At 36.5% G+C, this 16,263-nt stretch overlaps 1 long non-coding RNA gene across 1 annotated transcript; it reads right to left on the bottom strand.

Annotated features, from left to right (window-relative positions):
• Positions 1-3,902: 3,902 nt before the first annotated feature.
• LOC140324046 (uncharacterized) lies at positions 3,903-15,900 on the bottom strand. The gene is made up of 4 exons (XR_011919473.1): positions 15,795-15,900; positions 15,275-15,327; positions 12,195-12,241; positions 3,903-4,490 (listed from the first exon to the last, which is right to left on the bottom strand). It is a non-coding gene; the product is annotated as an uncharacterized lncRNA (long non-coding RNA).
• Positions 15,901-16,263: the final 363 nt, after the last annotated feature.

Here is a 16,263-nt window from a genome sequence, read left to right as displayed (position 1 = left end):
ATTCTAAATTGTAATGGTCAATGCCATTTAATGGATCTATCAATAAACCTAATCTGTGTTTAAGAAAGCTGTCCACACTGTAAAATTAATGTACAAATAGTTAGGGAACCTCTATATCACAGGTGTCAAACACAAGGCTCGCTGACCGAATTCAGCCCGCCTGGTCGTTTTATGTGGCTGGCGGTGACTGTGCCGGTCCTGCTGCCAGTAGTATGCTGCTGCTCCAGGTATGGAATCTCAGTGGGATGTTACATTAGCAATGTCTCCAGACTCAGAAACACAAGCCTTCACCTCAGCACAGTCAGTGGCTCCATTCCTGTCACATAGACAGGCCAGGATAGGTCAGGTACAACGACCTCAGAAAAAGCTGCTTAGAACAAAAAAGCAATCACTCCCAAAATGTCCAACAAGTAAAAAGTTGATGCAGAAAGGAGACAATTTATTAAAGAGTGGAAAGCTAATATATGTGTTAGGAGACGCCCTCTGGGTGTAAGATCCCAGGTGATACCTCACCACAGGAGGGCACGCAGTCCATTCCCTCTGGCGCTTGCGCTGGCGGTAGCACTGGGGTTGCAGGATTAGTGCCTTGTAGGTTGCAGCATCCCTGTGGCTTAGGTTTTCCCTCTGCATCCTCTGCACTAGTGCTGCACAGCTAAAGGGAATTGAGTTGTGTGTAGCTGATAAACGGAGTAGTTCCTCCTAATCCCAGGCTGTCATTGGCTGCTGGGGCTTTATATCCTCTCTGCTCCCTGTCAGAGGGGTCTGGTATAGCGTCTGCTGGGCTTACCAGTGTTGGAGTGTTTTTGTGAGTTTTCTGTTACTGACCTGTGCCTGTTTCTGACTATCTGTTTGAACTCTGCCTGGACCGACCTTAACCTGTGACCCCCAACTCTGTTTTTGCCTTTGCCCTTTGTACTTCGCTGGATGGACCTGTGTTTTTGACCTCGGCTAGTTTTTTTGGATTTCCTGACACTTCTTACTCTGCATTTGTGGCTCTGTACTCTGCATTGTTGGGCGCCGGGTCGGCTGCCGGCTTATCTCCAGACACCAAGCTTTGTGCACTAAGTCCTGGGGGCACCCGAGTGCTGGGAGACACAACCAGTCTCCCCAGGCTGAGCGGGGGCTGCTATAGGTGAAGACTGCGGCATAGATATGGGGGATTGGTGTCTGGGGAATACTGGTATTGATCCGGGCCTTACAATATGTTCATGCTTCACGAAGACAAGCATGTTCTTATTTTCAGAACATTAATGCATGAGGATGGTGTGTGATATGGTGTCTCAGAGTGAGGCAGGATTTATACTTACACTAAGAGTATGTATCCTAATAAAATGTTTAACCCGCGACTTAGTGTTTTAGATTTCAGCCCCATATGTGATTTCAGTTTGACTCACCTGCTCTATATGATTAGTGAAAGTGATTAGCATATCCTATGGGGCAGAGGGCCCACACCCCCCACTCTGCACTCCCAAAAACTCCCATTCAATGCAAGGTAGTTGTATTCCATGTGCGATGGTTTACAGAACAATCCCAGGATGTACCATGTATCTTCTGGCCACCATTGAGCGGTCAGCCACTTCTATTGATTTGAATGAAGGCATGTCCAACTTTAGTGAGCTGTGGTGATGTTGCAGTTGCTGCTAGAAGAATGGAGATTGCTCATAATGCTTTGCGGTGCAGTGAATCACATTCAACCTCACAACAACGCATTTGATAAATGTTGTGGTTGACTTGCTCCCCTAAATTCACCTGGTAACGTCCAAAAAACATGGTTTTAGTGTTATTTTGACATTACCCAATTACTGGACAAACCCACTTACTGGAATATCTGAATATCAGAAGTGTTATTGCTGGTAATATTTGTAAATTGCTCTTGGTCAAAGGTTTCCTGTTTACCAAAGCTTTGCAAAATGACCTTTGCAGCTGCAGGTGCTGTGCTGGGCCACAGCAATGCATCAAGTTTCTACAGGAAGCAGCATTTTGTTGCTTGTTTGGGCAAAAAATTGACGCAATATCCCATGTGATTGTTCACATCCCTTATTCCCATTACAGTGTTAATATAATTGTTGTTTTGGTTTGATTAATCTTAGTATCGTTTTATTTACAATAGTTTATGAGTCATGCTTTATTTTTAGATTTCTCTGCCCTGGCATATTTTCTTTGCCTGTAACCAGAATTGACCACACACTGTCTTCTGACCATGTCTCTGTGTAGTTCCATCTGTGACAGATTTTAGTCTGGCTCATTTCCCGGTTAATGATTATCTCACATAACATCTCAACTCAGCTAAGGCTTGTTTTTCAGTAATATTCAGCTTTTTTCTTCAGTCAGAATGAAAAACGTTGTGTAAATAAACTCATTCTTACCAGAAGATGGTAAACGTGCCTAATGTATTCAACATTGTTACTTTTTACATGCATCATTAGCAAACTACATCATAACACACAATCACAAATACTTTAACAAAAAATAACATAGTAAGTCTACCCAGTAAAAAATGTTTTTGACCAGATTGGTCAACAATTCTTTATTTGGAGGTTCAGCAGACAACCTGCTGATCAACCATAGGTGTGTGTTGGTGCAAATGGTGGTGGAACTGTCAATTTAACAGCTTAGATTTTATGTATGTGCACCCTGGAGACTCTGGGAGAAGAGGATAGTTGGAGATTGCATGCACACCACACCAGCAAGTTCTCAAGGGTCATTTTTAGTTCTTTGGATGACTAATCTTGTAATCAAAAGAATACTGTTTCCCACTCTGTAAAGTTTTTCTCTCCTAAAAATATTCAAAAAGATTCACCTATGCCAGCAAGTTTTCATGTTCAGTGTTCCTAAAGTAGTAAAAAAAGTGCTAAACTAGAGCATCGTTGGAGCTTTTACAGATTTGTTTGTATTTATGTATATAGGGCACTGACATATTAGACAATGCTGTCATAGACATGTCATTAACTGTATCTAATGTCACTAACATTGTCAACATACAATTTTGGGGGAACACAAAGTAACCTACCGTTACTGTTAACCTACCCATTGTTTTTGGGATCAGGTTTCATGTTGATAGTTATTTTTAGAGGATTATGTACATAAATTACCTTAAATATATTTTTGACATGTTATCAGGAAATTGATTTAATTTATTATAGATAAACACGTTTTCTATGTTCACTGTTTTCACTATTTTGTCATTTTACTTTTCCATTCAACACCAACTTAACACAGTTCTTCGGACATTGCTGTGGTTACCTCTAGACTTGATGTCATTATAAAATCCCAGTACTTCTTGGGCATGGGTGGGATAAAACAAACTTCCTGCTTCCCAACGATGCAACATTTGTTGGAGTATGAGTAGCTGAATGCCAATCTGAAAAGCTATGCCTCCCAATCTTCTGAGATGAGAAGGAAGGAATGCTCTTGCCACAAGTATGATTGCCTAAATCAGGGACTTTTTTCATTGAAATGTATGTTTCCTCTTACAGTTTATAGCTAACCAATGCAATTCCATGAAGGATAGTTGAAAAATTATTTTAGATTTTGCAGTGAGTTACTAAAAACACAATTCAACAGCAAAGGCACCCCAAGATAGGATGGGTGGTATTGGGTTTGAATTTTGATGGCAGCTTTGCTTTAAACTCACTTTTACTCACTTTTTTCACATCCTGGTATCCTCCTCCTTCTTCCACCTTTCTTCTGAAGAATAAGCTCCTTCTGCGAAATCAGGCATGTACAGAAAGAAGGAGCAGCCAAAAGCCTCCTGCGATGCATGATAAAGGTATCCCAGAAGGCTCTGCACCCCCATTCTGATTGCTGCAACAATCAAGATAGGAGAAGAGGGGCTTTGCCATTTTTTTTAAAGGAGTTTTAAACCCCCTCTCCCAAAAAAGAAGGTAACTTTCACCTTATATAAAAGGGTTTTCTACATTTTTATTTAGGGAAAAAAATTTAATTTAAGTCCTCATTAAGTAATTCAAACATCTTCTTGACAAATTTCTCATAATACAGCTCAATGAAAAACTGAGCAATTTCAAACTGCAAAGCATAAACAAAAAAAATCTCATGTAAAGCTCAGCCGCATATCTCTTTAGATTTTTATACTAAAAGGCAAACACTTCTATATCTAAAGCACACAGATAACCCACGTTGTAATATTAATAGAAATCACATTGTTAATTATGAACATAACCTTTAAATAAGGCCAAATCTGTGTGTGCTTCACTATTTCAAAGTAAGTTTTATTTTTAATTATTTTGGCGCTTCAAAATTACCAATTATATTCAGAAAATTCTACTTGTACTACCCTGGCATATTTTCTTGGATATTATTTCTGAGTGACCAAATATTAATATGCTGACATCTAACAAACAAAAAAGCTGGCCAGGGATTTGAAAATAATAACATCTGCTTGCTGATGCTTTCCAAAATAAAATTCGGCTTGAGTAATAGTCAACAGTTCTTGTGCTGAGAATGAAAAACATTCCTTTTTCATAGTTACTCTGAAAAGAAAAAAATAGATGTCAAATGTTACTCAGGTTTGTTTTGAAATATCATTTGAACATTGAATATATTCAAGAAAAAAAAAAGCAAGCTAAACATATTCAGATGCAAACCTATCAAAATATTGTGTTTTTTAGAAATAAACCAAAGCTTTAAAAATGTGTTCACTAGACAGGTATGCTCGCTGTAAACTAATGGATTGCAACCTGGGGTGAATTTGCCAACAAAATATCTAAAATATAAGTCATTTGTCTTAGCTAAATATATTTATAGAGATTGTCTCTTAAATAAATTAGCACTAATACAGGCATGTAATAAGGATTTCTAATATAAATTAAGTAAAACCAAGTCTCAAGTGTCTATAATTCAAAGGGGAACATTCTCTATTTTTTATTTAATCATCCAATTAGCTGAACAGTGGGTGTGCTGCCTCAATTCTTTTGATGTAGTCCTCCAGTTTCCACATCTCTAGTTCTCTTTTTAATGAAGAGTTTGAGAGCGATGCTGGTAAAGACTGGGCAGATCTGAGATTTGGATTGTAGGCTTCTGCTGAGATTTACAATGACTACTGTACAACTTGCCTTAAACAAACCTGCACTCTAATGTGCATTTTCAGTGCATGCAATATTATAAAAAACGCATTGCTCATAGGTAAACTAAAACATATGTAATCACCCACCAAAAATATGGGTGATTGTGTAATTGGGTCTGATTTATTAAAGCTCTAGGTTTGCTGGATCACCCAGCATTAATGATAAAAGTTTATCCTCTCCAGCCTTGGAAAGCTTTAAATAATCAGGCACATTGTGATCAACACTGCAGTCTTTTGTTGCATTATTTTCTGGTAATCACATATTTCATATGGCAAATTTCCAACACTTTTCTTTTTAGATTTGATTAGAGTGGGGAAAAGCTAGAACATCATTTAGATTGCTATTGCTGGTAATGGCCTGATCCGTAATATTTTCCTTCACTTTGTGCCCTGTGATTCAAGTACTAATAGGAGGATACAGACTGTAGTAAAAACCTAAACCATAAATACATTTTTTGAATTCTCTTTAATCTGATATACCTAATATTGCTAATGATTCATATATTGATTTTATCCGCTCTAGATTTAACACCCCTGGGTCAAAGAATAAGGAATGCAAAGCATTTGTAATGTAAAGGCAAAGTAAATGTATAGCTAAGTAAAACAAATAGCAAACTGTCAGTGTTTTTGGAAACCTGGGAATTATGTTCCAAAAAAGCTGCAGGTTACGGACGGTGACATAGTCAAGTAATCCATATGAAATAATTTGAATGACTTTCATAGTAGAAATATTATTTCCATAAAACGTTGGTGAAATGTATAGAATGTTATTGATCTGATTGCCAATGGCAAGTTTTGGCACTTTTGGCAGCATTTGGGAGCTTTTCAAATACAGAACAACATTCCTGCTTAGTTTTAGCTGATTTTTATTGGAAATTGTTTGAGGAAGTATTCAATTGTATCTACTTGTGTACTGTTTAGCACCTTGACTGTAAAATCATCATTTAAAAATATAACCCTTAGTTTGGTTTACCACAAGGGTTCTTTCTTTAGAAACATTTTGTCATGCTGTTGAAAGTTCCTAAAGCAATGCTACATTTTGGGACAGAGAAAATTGTCTTTACTGTGACATTTCCAGAGACTGTTGAAACTTTAAATACAAATCCTATTTGTCTTCACCTATTATTTTTTGGCTAATCTCAATATTATGAGAGGAGAGATCACCTGTATAAATTTAGTTACACAATCCAATTTATTTAATAAATTTAACATGTCATAGTCTTGAACTTTAGTTGCTGTAATTAGGATAGCAGGCTAAAGTGAAAACATCTAATCTATGCAAGAATAAGGATGGCAGGGCATGGATGTAGTGAAATGGAGTAGTGGATGAGCCAGTGGAAGCAATAGAAGAGTGTGTGGTTGTTGCCTAGTAAGACTGCAACTGACAGACAGACATCAAACATGTCTCCCTAAATCCTGGTAAGTACTTACTAATACAGAATGCAGTAAGCTTTATAATGCAGTGGGTATTAAAAAAAAACATTCAATCTGAAAGTATGCTGGGTGCTAACTCAAAGAAAGCCAAGCGGCACTTATGACTTCTGGGTCACCATTTGGAAATCATTACCCTATATAAAGAAAAGGTCCCACTCTTTGCAGAGCTGAGCCAGATGAGCCATCATACACAACAAAGAACATCCTAAATGTATTCATATTTATATGAAATATAAGGCTCTCACTTCAGAATACAAAATGCAGCCCTTGCTATGATCCCAGTAACCTCCACATTGTGGTAAAAAGTATGAGTAGAACTGCTTAGAGGTATTATACAAATTTACTGCCCAGAACTAAATGATTTTAGCAGTGTGGTGTTCTTTTCTAAACTGTTTATATCAGCAAATAGCTCTGCTACTTAGAACAATTTCACCTAACATGGAGAAAAAAAGTTAATTGCCTTATGCAGATAAAATGAGGAGGCTTTCTTTTAACGTAGTGCATGTGTTAAACAGTTTCCTTTAAGCACAAAAGGCTGTTGGAGATATCAGATTTGGGCTCTTGCCCACTTGGCACTGAACCCCACAATTACTCTGCCAGCACAATTGTCCAGATAGAACTCATTACAAACACTGTGTGACACAATGCATACATGTGGGTGGCAGATGTTACAAGTTGTCTCCATATTATTGTTGAAATGTTAAAAGATAACACTGGTAAATGGTTAGTCTTATCCTGAAATAAGTATTTGTTATAAAAAAAACATCTAAGGTTCTATATTTAACATCAAATGAAATTTCAGGCACTGAAATAAGATACAAAATTCAATATGTGAAGAAAAGTCTGAAAACTAATGAATTCTATATACAGCTGGGTAGCGGCAGAAAGTTGGTGTTTGTTAGCCTTTGATAAAAGTAGAAAAGTAGATGTTGAAGTGATACCGTTTATTAGCTTTCAAGACATAGAATATGATTTTGTTTACAGCATCTCGGTCTTTTAAAGCTGGGCAAATCCACTTTAAGCCCAAACCTAGCCAAAAAATGTAAATTTCAAGACTGGGGAGCTTAGGGTAGTATTAGAGGCTCTGTGTCCTCATGAATTAGATTTTCCCTCACTTCCTGTTTTGTCTGCTATCCAGGACTATTTCTGAGCATAAGAAATATAATCAGTGACCACTTTCACCAGTCCAAGGTTTCCCAGTTCCCCTATTGCCAGCCCCAGCCCATGATGGCATCTTTTTTCTGGGCAAAGAAGCTGCCGCATCTGTCTTAAGTGGCCCCAACTGCACCTGCAGCCAAAGGTTGCTGCTCTGCTCCTCCTCTACTTCAGCAGATACGTGAAGGTATGTCATTTTTTGGTGCGGTGGAGGGGTTGTTATACACTGGGAAAGGTAGAGGCAGGACATATCTGCAGTGCAGATGAGGGGATGTTGGGTAGGTACAGTTCTTCCATGTACCAGGACAGGTAATTATTGTTGTGTAGTTTTGACTGATATACCATTGCATTGCACTGGTAGCATACCAGGTTGTGGTAATTGCTGGTTTATGGGGGATTGATGGTGGTGTCTTGCTTGGGACAACAAAATAGCCATAATCTGCCCTGCTGGTGACATGAAAGTTATGGGAAACTGAAAAAAAATGTTTTCCTCCCTTACATACTGTATATAAAAATTGTAAGAATTTCCCTTTACATGCCATTCTGGCTGTTAGGATTCAAACCATTTCCATTAGGTTTTTTTTTACAGTTTTTATTAACTGTGATCCTAAACTATTTGGAAAAAGCTCTTGTTGATGGGTGCTCTTTTCAAGTACCGATTTTGCTATTAAAATGAATATAAATGCAGCCAAATAGTATCGGACAAGGAAAAGGCCGTGTTGGACCTGCTCTGGAGCCAGTTCGAATGCAACCTTTATGGCTTATACTGCATCCAATAAAGTGCAGTGCAATGCAACTCAGATCCAACACAACCTCTTAACTGCCATAAGTCTGCTTTATTAAAGTCCATTCAATTTTGCTGACCTACATTTGATGTGTGTTCATCTCAATTCATCTCAAATGCAGACATATAATGACCACTGACATAAGCTTTTATTCATGCTGCTTTAATGGAAAACGTGATTTGGGTTCATTTGTTATCTTACTCATCATATGAATGTAAAGGAAGGTATTTTGTTATATATTCCTCTACAATGACCCCTCAAGTTGTAGATTTCACTTTTTCATTTTATCCACATGGTAACATACTTAGTCATGACAAATACATAATTTAGAAAGCAAACAATCTGTAGAAAAAAAAGTCTGCAGTTGCCCATTTTTATGTTACACTATATTTGTCAAACTGTTTATCAAACCATTTTAGTAAACAAAATACTAATTTTCATTTTAGTGCACAAAAAAATATAATTTCCACTACTTTTAAACAACATTTAAAAGATGAGATTTCAGAGCTATACAATTACATATGCCCACAAATGGATTGAAAAATGTGATATTGTTTATAGGCCGCACTTTAAAAGCCTTTACATCTCATCAGTGTAAAGTTACCTTGAAATAATGGTTCTAGAATGGGTTCTCTCACTGTGGCATGTGTAGTGATACCTAATGCATTGCATAAATGTTGTTTTCACATGTGCGGCCACACCAATTGAACATTTGTAATTGTGTATATGTGTTATTGATGCAAGTAACGTTCACATTTATAATCTCTCTTAAAATTTAATTTTTGTATTAATATCACATGGAGTCTGACAAGAGTAAACTGTTTATGGAGGCATCAGTGGTCTGTTAGACCGCCAATATCCCCTCTGCATTTCAGTCAAGAAAATCAAGCACAAAGTGCTTCTTGTTTTCATAGCCATAGCTGCTGGATTTTGAGAGCTTTGAACCTGGAAGTGATCTGGGAAGCAAGGGCTTCTGTGTTTTTTTTTTGTTTTTCAGAGCTGATTAAGGAACAGGTGTTCCTCTGTCTGTCCCCTGCTTGCCACCTAGGAAAGATTTGCTGTTGTCCAGAGCTCCAAGAAGTACTCACCATTTCTTCCAGATCACTTTTGCTAGAAAGCCAGAAAGAATTTACTTTTTACTAGAAAGCTAAAAAATCTAAAACTAATATTTTGAGAAAGCAACAGTTCAAACAATGTCATAACCTTGCTCTGAGGACAATTATCATTCATAGAGTATGGAAGTGAGAAATTACTACCTACCAAGTGGATAAAGTATATTATCAGAAAACAGATCATACAATATAACAATCACATACAATCATAAAACAAGGATGCAGTATTTTAAAAAATACCACATATGATGTGATTTTATGTGGGTAATATTTGCAAGAATGCAGAAATAACCATCAGTAATTACATGGTAAGAGAATAAATGAAACATATATTGGTGGTTAAATGTCCAAATGAAATAAAGTTTGTATAATCCTTTTTTTTTCAATTTACAGTAATTTAGGTTACAGATATTTATGTTGTCTTTTGCTGGACAATTGTAATCAAAAAGAGAAAATAGCCTAAGAAAATAAGAGAAAAATTGCTATAAAATTCTAAGAAAAAGAACATTTGATACTAAAAGAAAATCCCAAGAACATTTGTTTGGAAGAGAAAAATACTTTTGATTTTGCCTCATTCACATATCAGCCACAACCATATATTTATGCAATATGCACAAAATTCATAAAACTAATAATAAAATGTTTGTTAACTGGCACTGAATTAATGTACAACTAGTTTTTTTTTTTAAGAAAAAGACCCTTTAATGATGACTTACACTAGGTTAAAACTAAGTTACTAGATGAAATTGTATGAATATATATATAATATATGGGTAGGGGGACCAGGAAAGGCAAAATATTATCAGACAAAATGTAATCCCTATAGTTGCATTTGTAGAAATTCACATGTTTCCTGTTTTTTTTAGTTTAGTTTTAGTTGATATAGTTTTTAGAATCCTCTTATCCTCCTGCCATGCTCTCAGATACATTTCTAAATGTTATTTTTATTATTAATGTTATCATAAAAATTTCGGAACAATGTTTTTTAGCAATATAGTAAAGTAAAAGCTTTTTTGGGTGGTAAATTGATATCCCAAGGGCGGACAAATTGCAGAAAAAACACATGATACAGTAAAATGACATCTCTATATGATAAACACTATTACATCCATTTCTATATTTTTGCACAGCTGTTGCCTCTTGCTTGACACACACAATAAACTTGATCGATCACAGTCTAGACTGTGGTATTGTCACTCCGCTGGGACTGCATGCCTTTCTGTAACACGTTCTCTATTACCAGCATGTCACCATTTCTTATTTTGTCTGTATGAATTCTCTTGGGTTCCCTTCCAACTTTCACTACAGCTCCATCACAAAGAGGCTTCCAACCATACTTCTTATTTCTGTGCTGTCATTATTATCTATAGCTTTTATGTATGTATGTTTGAGCTGTAATCATACTGCCTAAAATTCACAGTATAAAAACCTTTGTATTGTTCACTTGGATGTTGTCAAAGTTAAACATTTTTTTTTAAAGTCCTAAAGGTAAAAATATAACTTAAAAAAAAGTTTGAGAGCTTTCCCGGCATTGAGAGACTTTTTGTAAGTATTGTGGAATTTCATATACTTGGAAATACAGATGATTTCTGTAGATCAGCAACAAAGATAGAAGAGTACTAAAGAACATATGCTTATTCTCTAAGGATGATTGAGCTCTAAAACATTTACTCAGAGAACAGCTGTCCCAATTTAAAGCTGATTACAGGACCACTTGTGGACATGACGGGCATGTAAGGTTCACCTGACAGTCAGTAGCACCTACCCATAGATTACCTAAATTTAGTTTGGCCATAAAAATGCAAATTTTAAAATAATATGATGCAGATCCTTCACATGTTCAAAGAATATTGTATAAGAATACATGTTATAGTAGTATTATTGGGAAAAAAACATTGATGACAGATAGCAATAGAACACAAAATGAAAATAGGTCAAAATGAATTTCTAACTTGTTAGAAAACTATAATTTGAGAAAAATGTTGCCACACAGAGCAACTGAAAGCTGACAGACACAAAAGAGTTGATTTACGAAAGAAAAATATATGCTGTTCACTTAGCACCGTCACTTGTCTTAGCTTTGTGATTGAGGTGAAGTTCTGCTGACTTTACCCATCTCATTAAGAAAATGATCCCAAGTAGATTTACAAATTGAGTTATACTTAGCTAATGCCAACACTTTGTTGCAGTTTTTTAAAATATTTATTGGTTCATTGTTCTCAAAAATTGTCAGCCGTAATGCCAGTTTTAGTGTCACTGTGCTATCTGCAATGATGAAGGAATTCAACTATAAGCATTCTGAAGTGAATCTATATCTATTCAACCTTGTGTTCTCATTACGTGTGTTAATTATTACTTAGCAGAAAAAAAGTGCTTTCCATCCTTAGACTATAATGATTTAAAAATACAGGGAACCACAAAATTGAAGCCTATGCATCCAGGTTAACATTCTGTTGAACCAAAAAATATGTTCAGTTAAATTTTATATTGCTGTTAAATTTTATATTGCTGTTGTGACATGTTGTGAATAAGTAAAAATGACAAAGAAAATGTACAAAGTTGGCATGCGGTGTAAAGACATACAGTAAAAAAATACTTAACAGGGATTATTAAAAAACTGACCACCTGCTTCCGTAGAGATTAACCCAGAATGACCGCTGAGTAATTTTGACCTGAGAAGGACAGAGAAGAAAACTGTAAAAAGTCAAAAACAATCTGTATTACTATAGGTTGAAGTCAAAGCATCCCATAAATATTGGCATTGCAGTATTTGGATGGAATGTAAGATGGAAATCTGGCTGATATAATTGAGTGCAACTTTGCCAAAAAACCTTTCTAAACCACTTTAAGATAATTCTCAAATTAACTCCGGCTACAAAAGTTTGCTGTCCATGGAACATTAGTATGATCTGCTATTTAAATAATAAATAGATAGTTAATTAATAAAAAAATGACATAACTAGAGTATCTGGCACAGAAGACAGATTACTTTTAAATACCCACTTTCTGTATATGACAAAACAATTTTCAGCAACAATCATGAAATGAAAACAAAATAATAGTGGTCAGAAAATAAAACACAGACAGTAAACATTGCAGTGTGTTCTTAAATTGTTGATCAGTAAAGAAGTATACTTTTGTATTGGGGACCAGCAAAGAACTCCTTTTTATATTGGTAGAAAGTGTAATGCCCCTAAATTTGGTATTCAGTGGAAAATGGCCTGCTTACATCAGTGGTCAGTGAAGACTTCTGTATATTTATAGTCAGAGAGAGAAGTGCCCCATACACTGGTAGGTAACAGGTTGACGAATGACCATTTAATTGTTGGTAAGTGGAAAAATGATCCGGTTACAGTGGTGGCCAGTAAAATGATATGCCTCCCCTATAAACAGGCTGAATCGTAAAGAAGCATCAGAAAGCTGATTTCCTCTTGTTCTGTCAGTATATGTGCATGCAATAAAACTTGATTGGCTTAAAACACTGTCCCTTCTTGTCTGATATCCGCTTATCAAGAACTGCAATAAGCTGATACCAAGACAGATTCCGTCCTAACAATAGTTGCATTTTTAAATACAGTTGATTATTTTTTTTTTTTTTACAAAATCCTATATTTGCCACGAATAGAAAGAAAATTGATAAAAAAAAATTATTCACATTTGATTCTGAGCTATAATTACTGAAATGTCCATTGGCAGTCCAATTTTATTTATTCACAAAACACAGTATAAATATATCATACAGCAGTGTACTAGTAGGGAAACCCATGCAAACATAAAGACATCTCTGCAGATAGTGTGCTGGAAAGATTCAGTCCTGGAACCTTAGTGCTGCAAGAGTGCTAGAAACGTCAGCAAACCACTTTACTCCCACAGGAAGGAACTACAGAACTTTAAAAAAATATTTTATGAAAATCACAAGGGAAAGCAAGATTGAAATCATTACAATAAATTATTCTGAATAGTGTTATGCTGGTGCATGTGTGATCTACGTTTCGAACTCTTAATTACTCTTTAGGAGAGAATGTTATCCATTTAAAATTCTGAAACTAAAGGTTATTTTTATATTGCACTTATTAAAGTAATAGCAGAGTGAAAGTCTAAAGATGGATTGAACAATTTATTTTTATCTTATGAAAGCAGTGTACTTCAGATATGTTTTTTTAAAAATCACTCTGCAATTTCCACACATCATTTTTACCTTCAACATGGACTAACTGCAACCAACTTCTCCCTGTAACACTTCAGAAGCTTTAATTTCACAGGAAGATGGCACAATATGTTCTCTTAAGAAAAATGTTCTCCTGTAGAGAAGAATTAGCCAATGCAGAAGGAAAGCCATTTCTGTGCCTGTTTCCTGGGCAACTCATCCTTTCTTTGCTCCTAACAGCTGCAGGTCATTTCCTACTATATAGGTAGCAGCTTTATTTTGTGTTGTACTAACAAATTTGTCGCCATTATATAAGGAGCCAGAAATGTATTTCAGAATATTAGGTTTGCCTAAAATGCCTGCATCTGTCAATGCTTGACTCCAAGATCTTCCCCAGCATTCAGTCCTATTGCAAGTGGGCTAAAACCAACCATAAAAAACCTAGTGTGTTGCAGTGATGTGCATTGTTCCACTTGTTGTGTGCTGCACTGCACCACATCAACACACACCAACGAGGCTTGGTTCTAAACAGGGCATATTAAAAACAATTGAATTCATGTATCCTTGCATTGAGACTGTGTTAGATAACTCTGGCCAACGCAGCCCAACACAGCTAGTGTGAACAAGGAAGTCATAATTTAAAAATGCATAGTGTCATGGAAAATCTCTGATTTCCTTTATTAAAAAAAAACAAACACTTTTTAGGTGCCTTGTGTTATATATTGTATTTAAAAGTATTCTGCACTACAAGAATGAGCACCCACTGCATCCTTTGGGCTGTTCTGTATTAAGTGTAAGGGACCATTTATTCAGCTATCTGTAGGAAGTACTTGTAGAAATAATGGAATTTCTAACATCCATGAAAGTAACAATCAGCTAACGTGATCATCACTTTTATGAATGATTGGCGGTTGGTTAATGAGCTGGCAAATACTACTTAGCAATGCTTTTAAGAATACCATAATTACAACATGGCTACTTTGATAGTTACACGCCACTGGCCACAATCAATATCAGTGTTTTTAGGTTTTTGGTCACTTTTGTTGTGATGACCACTTAAGAAGGAAGGACAGCTGAGTATGGAATAGAGCAGTGGTCCCCAACTTTTTGGACATCACAGACCACTAAATTTACAGACTCCAGGATGAGCATGCGTGGAGGCCGTGTGTCACTCAAAGGGGAAAAAACTTCCCCCAGAGTGACGTAATGATACCAAAACCCACCCAGGCTCATACCTGCAATGGGAGAGTGGGTGGGTTGTATCCAGAGACACAACCTGCTCTCCGGTCTGAGCCTGGGATCCATAACAGATACATGGTCCTTCTCCTGACCCTGCCGGGGGGATGCACCGGCCAGAGCCGCGGACCACAGGTTGGGGACGGCTGGAATAGAGGATATAAGCAAACAGGACAGGACCTACGGATATGAAGTATGGAACATGTTCTGTTGGAAATGTTTCTTGTTTTCTATGGAAATCAGTATGCTTGGCCTGTCATTAAATGAAACAGGACTTTAACTTGCTTGCCATATACAACAAAGTATTTTTCTGTTGGTATACCTTTTGATTATCAACCCTTGACTTCCCCGATAAATGTTGCACATATTCTGTTACTGTAATACAAGAAGATAATCAGTGAAGGATGGATCTGTCCAAACATGGACTTGGAGACAACATACAGATAGGTTCAGGCAAACAAAAACAGTTGGAAGCACTGCCAACGCTAAAGAATTCTGGACAAGACCTGAATACACAGGACCAATTGTAGGTATTGTTCAGGAGCTTGTTTAGGGATAGCTTAAACAAAACATAGGTAAAAGCTGGGTAGAGACCCTTGTCCTGTATTTCTGAAATGTTTAAAAATTGCAAGCTTGTGCGTGATGATCATTTGGCTAAAAAGTTACAGTAAAGCATTAGAGATCTAGACTTGCACAGGGCAGCTTAAAGTAGTCATCTAACCAGTCATCTTGGGTGACAATAATCTACTGTGTATACATAGTTGAAGGCTTCCTTCAAAACCAACCCCTGCCTCTCCATGCATTTCTCTTCTGCCTAGTACATTTACAAAAAATTCACATACCAATTTTAGGTATCTTCTGGCTGGTCACATTGCAATTGGGGTCCTAGCTATTCTTCTCCAGGAATATTCTATACCGTGTTCTTCTGTGAACCCAAGCTGTATAAAGACATACCCTCAGGGGGTGTATTTATGACTGTTTGAGCTTAAGGGAAGTGGGTTGCAAGATGCTAAACATCTTTAAACTAAAAAGAGGAATTGCTATCAGTTTTGGGAACAGATTTATACAGCAGCGATTATAAATGGAAAGGATAAGGAGTATTTACTTTTCCTATATAAAGGGGTAGAGTTTTAGCAACGTAAAAACAAAAGTAACAGGAACTGGGCTTTAGGACCTCATATGTGTCTGTATAAGATGCCCCATACATGACTGCAAAGCAATTAATTCATTACTACTAAAGCATCTATACTAGCCTATCCTGATGTTTTTAACATGGGGGAACCATGAAATGACTTTCGGGTCTTCAGGGAA

Source organism: Pyxicephalus adspersus, chromosome 2, assembly GCF_032062135.1.
Source record: "Pyxicephalus adspersus chromosome 2, UCB_Pads_2.0, whole genome shotgun sequence".
Lineage (NCBI taxonomy): Eukaryota > Metazoa > Chordata > Amphibia > Anura > Pyxicephalidae > Pyxicephalus > Pyxicephalus adspersus.
This window is presented reverse-complemented; position numbering and strand designations above follow the sequence as displayed.